At 43.7% G+C, this 9025-nt stretch overlaps 1 pseudogene across 1 annotated transcript in view; it reads left to right on the top strand.

The window, feature by feature from the left end:
* The window catches only part of LOC311108241 (regulating synaptic membrane exocytosis protein 2-like), a 142937-nt pseudogene that overhangs the window by 16994 nt on the left and 116918 nt on the right, over positions 1 to 9025 (top strand). The window contains exons 2-3 of the transcript in view: positions 6316 to 6348; positions 6980 to 7105. The product of the transcript in view is annotated as a regulating synaptic membrane exocytosis protein 2-like (transcript). The remainder of the gene's footprint in view (positions 1 to 6315; positions 6349 to 6979; positions 7106 to 9025) is intronic.

Below are 9025 nucleotides of genomic sequence, written 5' to 3'. Positions count from 1 at the left end.
AAGTCTCTCTGTATAAGAGCGTCTGCTAAATGACTAAAATGTAAATGTAATGGAATCTTTATTTGTGAAACAGCCATATCCGTTTGCGATATTACAACAACAAGGAAGATACTGCGAACAACGAACTCTGTTTTCCCCACAGACATCATTGCATGTGCACTAGAAGAGCACAATATGTACTGCAATGGTTTTTACCCTGCTGCGCAACGTCCTCAGCTCGGCAACAAAACCAATAACAACGGTGGTGGGGCGGCCAGTGGCGCTGTTTCCCCCTAATGCAGATTCCATCTTTAAAGTATGTTATTAGAAGGCTTATAACATGTTGTGTCTCTATGTTGGACTCAGAACATTTCAGCTGACTCAAAATGGCTGTTATTTAGTCATTATTAGACATTATAAGGGGGTCCTACATGGTTATGATGAGTCTTAAAATGTGTTATAACAGCATCATTATTCCTAATACCTACAGACTTTAAGGAAAGTTACCCTAATCTTAATTATTGAAAAATTGCATATTGGTCCTACAGTATGTACTGCCCTAGTAAAGCGGTAACACAGAGCAGAGCATGAGCACAACAGTGTGTGGATACAGATTAATATGATGAATTTATGAATGTGTTGGATGCTGCTGGGTAGTTAGCTGACTCTGTGCCACTAGGAAACATCTCAGGAGGGTAGCTACGATTTGAGGAGGCTCAATTGAATCATGGCAGGTAATCTGTTCAAACAGATGAGTTTGAAGTTATATTTGGCTACAGATTAGTGAGTTCCCCACTGCTCCGAGAAATCCTTCTGCCAACTCTTTTTGACAATCACATGTGATTATTAGTGCAGTACTCTGGTCAGGAAGTCTAGGGTTGCAGTGTGTACAGTACAGTACTGTACATACAATCCTATCACTGTAACTGTGGTGCACAGCTTGTCCCTCAATGTATAGAAATGTATAGACCTGATGTAGCTACTCAAACAAACCCTCTCCTCCTCGCAATGACCAGCTTCCTGCTCTGCTCCCTATCACAACGTGGCAGAATGAGCCAGGCTGTGTCCCAAATAGCACCCTAGCCTGGGCCTTGGTCAAAAGTAGTGCACTATATAGGGAATAGGGTGCCATTCGGGATTTACTACCAGAGTGCAAAAGGAAGTTATCAGCTCACTCTCTCTCTCTCTCTCTCTCTCTCTCTCTCTCTCTCTCTCTCTCTCTCTCTCTCTCTCTCCCTCTCTCTTTCATCCCCTACCCATAATCCTCTTGGAGCGAGAAAAGTGTTAAGTAGCAGCACACACACACACACACACACACACACACACACACACACACACACACACACACACACACACACACACACACTCCCCTTACAAGAAGAAAGGTGTAATGAACAGGTGTCTCTGGATTTAATCTGCTGCATGTCTTTAAACGAGCTGCTATTTTTAGAACAGCTCTTCTTCTTCCTCTTCTTCCTGTTCCGCTCAGACTCATGCAGGTAGAGAGAGAGAGATGGTTCTGCCCTGGTCACAGTACTCACTGGAGCCTGAGTACCAGTCTGTTTCTATCATGGCTTGACAATGAGAAATGGCGTTGGCAAGAGCACAAACAGATCTGGGACCAGGCTACACTCACTGCATCGGTTTAAAAACTGCAACTGCTAAAAATGTCTTCATAAATACATTTGACTTGATTTGATTACTGTACTGTACACACTACTACAAGCTTATAGTCATGTATTGCTGAGTGGTTTAATATATATATATATACATTGACTTGTGCTCCTGGCAGTCATAACCATTTTGTGTTAATTGTCTGTATGTGGTATCTTCCTACTGAGCTCAGGATGATCCCTTCATCCAATTATTTGGAGGACTTGGGAAGACTTAGACGGATTGAGTGGTTAGGGCTGGTCATGACACTACTATACAGAAACAGCGTCTCAAATGGCACCCTATACCCTAGTATAGGCAATCATTTTGACCAGGGCCCATAGGGAATAGGGTGCTATTTGGGATGCAGCATGAGGCTGTTGTAAACATGTCCAGTTGGAAGCCATGTTGAGCGTGTTCCAGTTACTACTATACTGTTGATGAAGGGAAAAGTCATGCTGGCCCTTAGGACCACTGTGAAAGGAAGAGTGGGCTTCTTAGAATGAAGAAATGCTAGATTGACTGGTTGGGGCCACACAGCCATATTTAGGCAGGGGAAGGGGAAGGGAGGCAGGGAACGAAGGGAGGCACTGGAGGGAGGCATACGAGGGAGGTGTAGGGAGGCAGGGGAGGCAGACAGAGTAATTGGGAAGCATTTATGCCCTGGGTGGAGTCAGTGTGGAGAAGCTCAGTGCAATGTAACAGAGACAGCTCTGCCCGGCCTGTTCAGTATAATGCAATGAATGAAGTAGAGAGTTTCTGTCTCTCAACTCTCACAGTGTATTCTCTGAAATCCAAGAGGGAAATGTAATAGTTGGAGTGTGGCCTAGTTGTTTTGGTTTCTCTTAACAGTGTAACTATCTCTGTTCCATTTTATTCATTTAGCAGCCCCTCTTACCCAGAGCCACTGACAGGAGCATTTATGGTTAAGTGCCTTGCTCAAGTGCACATCAACAGATATTAAAATTTGTTCGGCTCGGGTATTCAAACCAGGAACCTTTCGGTTACTGGCCCAACACTCTTAACCGCTAGGCTACCTGCCTAGTCCGTGGGACTGGCGTGTATGTGTTGTCATGCTGTCTGTTGTGTGAAAAGCAGGTAGGGATGGATGTAACTGACAGATGGACACTTCATGTACTCTGCATCATGTATCCATGCCAACCATAACACCACAACCATCTCAAAGGGAGCTATTAGTGTCACATGTAACGTCAGTGTAAAATATGTAAAATAGTTATTTACTCCAGAAACCTTGCATCAACAATGTGTTTGTTTTCTTGGCTATAACCAACATTTGTTCAGACCAAAACGTTACAAATAGTCTCTATTTGTGTAGACTACTAGATATTTGTGTGTCCTTAACTTTGTGTGACATCCTCAGACACTTGGATGTCAGTGAGTGATCGCACACTCCTTGTGAGCCTTCACTTTACTGTACATTGACACATGACTGTGTACTGTATCTCTTCTAGTTATGTCACGTTAGCCTGTGACTGACAGATAGGATAGGCAGACTGTGGTTCTATTTATTCAGCCCATCAGAAACGATTAGAAGGGTTTTGGCTGCTGTTGGACCTGCCTGCCCAGGCACCTATGACATGTGGGAAACCTTATCTGCGTCCCAAATGGCACCCCATTACCTACATAGTGCACAAATTTTGACCAGAGCCCTATGGGCCCTGGTCAAACATAGTGCACTATATAGGGAATAGGGTGCCATTTGGGATGCACCGCTTGTTCTCCTGATTGGCTGCATGGTGTGAATGTGATGATTCAGGGCTCGTTGTATAGCTGTCACATCGATGTGGTTCTTCTACTCTGACTTGACTTAGGAACAGGCAGGTTATTGAGGGGTAGAGAGAGAGGGAGAGAGAGAAGGAGAAAGAGGGGGAGAAGGAGAAAGAGGGAGGGAGGGAGGGAGAAAGAGAGAAAGGTGGAGGGAGAGAGGGAGGGAGAGAGTGAGCGAGACCTGCATTAGTTAACCTGAGTTAGTTCCACGAGCTGATGCCTTTGGCTCAGTAGGCTAACACAGCATTGTGGTGGCTGGAGGAGACCTGGGTTTGAACCCAGTCGGTCATATAGGGTGCGTCTCAAATCGTATGCTATTCCCTAAGGGCCCTTGTCAAAAGAAGTGGACTATATAGGGAATAGGGTGCCATTTGGGACAGGCGCGTGAAGATGTATGAATAAAACAACAGAGAGAGCTGGTCCTGTCCAGCTACAGAAGGTGTGAAGTAGGAGCAGGTGGTCATGGTAACGTCCTGTGGTGTGAACAGTGGGCCTGGCCCAGGGCTCACAGACACTTCCTGCTTCTCTTCCATGATGTAAGACTGGCCCACGCCATAAAGTAGAGCTGCACAACCTAGAGAGGGTTGACACCATGCCATAGAGCTGCACAATCTAGAGAGGGTTGACACCATGCCATAGAGCTTAAAATCTAGAGAGGGTTGACACCATGCCATAGATCTTAAAATCTAGAGAGGGTTGACACTGTGCCATAGAGCTTAAAATCTAGAGAGAGTTGACACTGTACCATAGAGCTGCACAATCTAGAGAGGGTTGACACCATGCCATAGAGCTTAAAATTGAGAGAGGGTTCACACTGTGCCATAGAGCTGCACAATCTAGAGAGGGTTGACACTGTGCTGTAGAGCTGCACATTCGAAGAGCTGCGAGCTGCACAGGGTCGCAGTATTTATTTTTACCTCACAGTCATAGACTGAATTGTATCTAAATTTACTGTATATACACACTGGCACAGTCACAATTTCATACAAGATTGCGTCTAACTGAAGTCAGGGTTATTAATCCTTTTCTCCCTGGTGGATGTGTGTCACTACTAGACTGAGAATGTTCACGTTCTGGTGTGCATGCCAAATTGCTCACTATTCCCTATATAGAATAGGGTGCCATTTGGGACCCACCCAACGTTGTGGTGTGGTGTGTCTGCAGTTGAGGTGAGCTAGGTCTCTCAGTCTGGCCTCGTGTGGGGAGCTGGCTGCTTCAGGGAGCCACATTCATTACATCTAGGAGTTCTTCCCTAAACACCACCCTCTCTGTGACAGGTCGTTGTGTAATTGTCCTGCTGTCTGTCTGCACGGCAGGAGCTACGTCAACTCCACTCTCTCTCAAGGAGGTACTCTCACGCTCTCAGATGAGGCTGGGGTAGTATTGGGGTTGGGGTATAGCATTGGGGTTGGGGTATAGTATTGGGGTTGGGGTATAGTACTGGGGTTGGGGTATAGTGCTGGGGTTGGGGTATAGTGCTGGGGCTGGGGTATAGTACTGGGGCTGGGGTATAGTGCTGGGGTTGGGGTATAGTGCTGGGGCTGGGGTATAGGGCTGGGGCTGGAGTATAGGGCTGGAGTATGGGGCTGGTGCTGGGGTTGGCCTTAGGGCTGGGGTTGAGTATAGGGCTGGGGCTGGGACTGTGAGTATAGATTTGGGGCTGGGGTATACAGCTGGGGATAAGGTATACGGCTGCAGGGTGGGTATCGGGCTGGGGCTGGGGAGTGGGCTGTGCCACCTATGACCTCAGAACTCCAAGTCAACCTCAGCTCCAACTCAACAGCTACACTGGACATGTTTATTATTACTGTTCTGTGTATATCTCTTCCCCTCTTACGTTTAGCAGAGGCACCACACGTCTGTCCACTAGAGAGCAGTGTAACCTCAGTCAAAGACAGTCAAACCTGGAGGCTTCTGGTTACATATAATGTGAAACAGAGAGGGTCAAAACTAGAAAAAGAGACAGAAAAAGAGATAAGAAGATATAAAAATCAATAGTCGTGGCGACAGAGACAGTCTGTGTGTTTGAGACTGGTCTTACAGTGTCTGTCTGTAGACATCATGTTTGATATTCAGTCTATGGACATGAGCCTGGTTGTCACACTGTTGACTGTTGTCAATACCTTGTCACCTGATCTCTTTGTTGTGAGGGGTGATGTGTTGATTACTAGTACCATGAGGAAGAGTGGATACAGGGATTAAACCCTGGTTTCCAGTGAAGAGAGGCATATACCTGTATGTGACTGGAGCCGGGAGTGTTACCGCTAGACCACAGGCTCTGCACCAAAGAGGACTTTTTCTAACAGGATGTGTCTGCTGCTGTAAATGTGTTTAGAAATGATTGGTGAATGGTTTGGAAGTTTGGAAGTAGTGAGACCCTCAGCTAGAGTTCTAGAGTCTTATTCAATCAATTCAGGTGTGACATGACAGCACAAATATCATGACAGCACAATATTTTTTAATTTAGTTCCTGTGAATCATTCTTATTTATGTTTTTACTGTCATTTTAAATGTTATGATTTTTATTGTTGTGTTTTTTTGTCATCATCATCATGATCATGATCATGATCATGATCATCATCATCATCATCATCATCATCATCATCATCATCATCATCATCATCATCATCATCACTGATATCTTGATAATTTGCCTTAAAGCTATTACAATATACAGTAATTATGTTCATAATCATCATCATCATCATCATCATCACTGATATCTTGATTATACTGCATTCCTTAAAGCTATTACAATATACAGTAATAATAATCATCATCATCATCATTGTTTATGTCTATGTATGTGTTTATTTGTGTTGTTTTATGTATGTTCTCCATGTCTTTGTGTTGTGAATGCTCTGAGCACTGAGCTGTCCACACTTATCTTTTTAGGGTCAAAGAAGAACAAAAGCCTCAGCCGGCACAGTAAGTAACACATTACCCAGAGTGCTCTAGGCTTTGACACTTCTTCCTTTGGTCAATGTGGCTTCCTGTCTCAGCGGGCCCCACCCCTTCTCCCCTGGTATTGGCTCGCCCTGGTATGTCATTTGCATTCTGATTGGCTTGTAAGAGAGCTTCACCTATCGGCTCCTTACTTCCTCATCCGTGTGAACTGGATGCTTCTATTCAGCTACCTTCTGTCCTGCATTGTGTCCAAATCAACCTCTAAACACAGCAACTATCTGATCTATATGGAAACGTTATACTACTACGACTACTCTACTACCACCTTCCTAACTATTGGCTGACCATTCGATGCAATTCCCATTTCCATTGGCTGTAGCTTCTTTCCTGCTTTTATACTTCCTCTCCTCCTCTTTCTCTGTGGTTGTAACTGTGGTTGACTGTCCCTCTTTTTTAGTGTGCTGTGATCACAGTGAATGTCCCTGCTAGGCTTCCGTACAGTACCGCCACTCTGACTTTGTGTAACCTTGCTGGGTGTGTGTGCACTTTAATAGGGGACTTCCTTGTCTCAGCCAGCCCAGACAATGTGTTGATTCTTCATCTTTCTGTGGTGTGGTGTACGGTCACGTTGTTTCCTTACTTATTTGAACAGGTGGTTTAGTCCCTTTAGTGGGATCACTGAGCTGGTAAATAACGTGCTGCAACCGCAGCAAAAGTCCCAAAATGAGAAGGAGCCTGAGCCTGAGACTGTGACTGAGACTGAGACTGAGACTGAGACGTAAGTAAGATGTTCACTGTCTGCCCCTGAACCAGACAGTTACTGTAGTAGGCCTAAACATACAGCATGGCTGACTAGTGTGGTCTGTACAGTATGTTTGACCTCTCACCTGTCAGATAGTGCCAAGAGCATAGGCGGCGCGTGAGTCTCAAGTTTGGGGAAGCTCATTTTCACCATAGAAATTCACCTTTATAATAAAGCATTCCATGTATCATCGCTTTTGCAGACTTATGTAAGATAGCCTACTATTCCTAATGTGATGAGTAAATTGGATAGTCGTAATTTATGCTAATAATATAACTCAATCACTGTTCGGGAAAAATGTGGCCTTTTATAAACACATTTCATGCAATTCTACTACACTTTATATGACTGGAAGTTTATTTTTATTTTTATTTCACCTTTATTTAACCAGGCAAGTCAATAAGAACAAATTCTTATTTACAATGACGGCCTGGCAAGAGGCAAAAGGCCTCCTGGGCTGGGATAAAAAAAACAAAAAAACAATGAAAGACAAAACAGACAACACAGACAGAAGACACTGGCAATAGCACAAATACAACAGCACACACACAGTGGATGTGTGTGTGTGTGTGTGTGTGTGTGTGTGTGTGTGTGTGTGTGTATGTGTGTGTGTGTGTATGTGTGTGTGTTTGTGCTGGCATGTGTGTGGTGAGTGTGAAGTAAAACAACGTTCTTCCTTACAGAAGGCAACGCAAAATATTGACATCGGGTGACAACTAGAAACAATTACATGTCTCAACAACCTGTTCGTCTATTTGTCCATTGAACTCCTCCAGGGACACCAGGTCCTGAAGTTTTAGGTTGGCTTGGAGGGAATTCCAAGACCAGGGGGCTGAGTAATGAAATAACCTTTTTTTCCATGCTCAGTTCAAATTTTCGTGACTGTTAGCCTAAAACAAGATTGAGATCTGAGCTTGAATGTGTTTTTATTTCAAACTAGAAGAGAGGATAGATAAAATGTCTGTTTTGCTAAAATGACCTTATAAATTAGAATGTACCAGTGTTAGAGCCTGCGTGTTGCTAGTGATGTCTACCCTACAGATCACAATGGTGAGTTAGATAGACATCTCTGATTGGTGACAAAACAAAGGACTGCATGATACATAGAGTCATGAGCCCTCATTGTAGAGCTTGATGCTCGCACATAAACAGCTGAATCTTTTTTAATATGACAAAAATTACAGGGTAGTTTATACTCTGCTGACTAACAAACAGATCAATCAAAAACAACGTTGTCTGCAACTATCTAATAGGCCTACAAAAAGAGGAGACAGAAATACAAAATGGAGGAGGAAATTATTGTCCAAAAACAAACTTTCAAGTGACACTGACTCAATGATAAAGAGAGTGAATATACGCACTCAACCGGGGATACGGCCGATGCTTGGCTGGTGCCAATAAGATAGTGGCTACTGTTTGCTCAATGAAATTGAGAATTTTGATAACAGACAGATTAGAGTCTTGTCATGGTCTTCTCCTTACAGCAATAGCCATTTGCTTTTCAAACTGTTTTCCCGCAATTGTATTTTGAAATATTGCGAAATGCCTGGCTGGGCCTCTTTTTCACTCTTTCACTTTTGCAACTCAATTATCATCTATTTGGTATTTGCTGTGCACGCTGCCCAAATTGCAGGCCCTTCTGACAGGCTATGTGATTTAAAAAAATTCCACATACTTTTTTTTAAAGAAGCTAATGATTTCTGGTGTAGTAACCTATTTTGAATGATTTGATGTATTTCTGTATAGACAGGATTAGGCTAATTAGGCTATATCAGTTTGGCAATTTAATTGAATTTACTTTAGGGGAAACCTTATGGACACGCTGCCTATGGCCAAGAGTCAAGTCTGCTTTCAAAGGATAGTTTTGGACAGCTGAAGCAAGCGCACAATATTTCT

Source organism: Coregonus lavaretus (assembly GCF_964263955.1).
Source record: "Coregonus lavaretus genome assembly, chromosome: 3".
Classification (NCBI taxonomy): domain Eukaryota; kingdom Metazoa; phylum Chordata; class Actinopteri; order Salmoniformes; family Salmonidae; genus Coregonus; species Coregonus lavaretus.
Note: the sequence above shows the minus strand (reverse complement) of the source record. Positions and strands in the feature narration are given on the sequence as shown.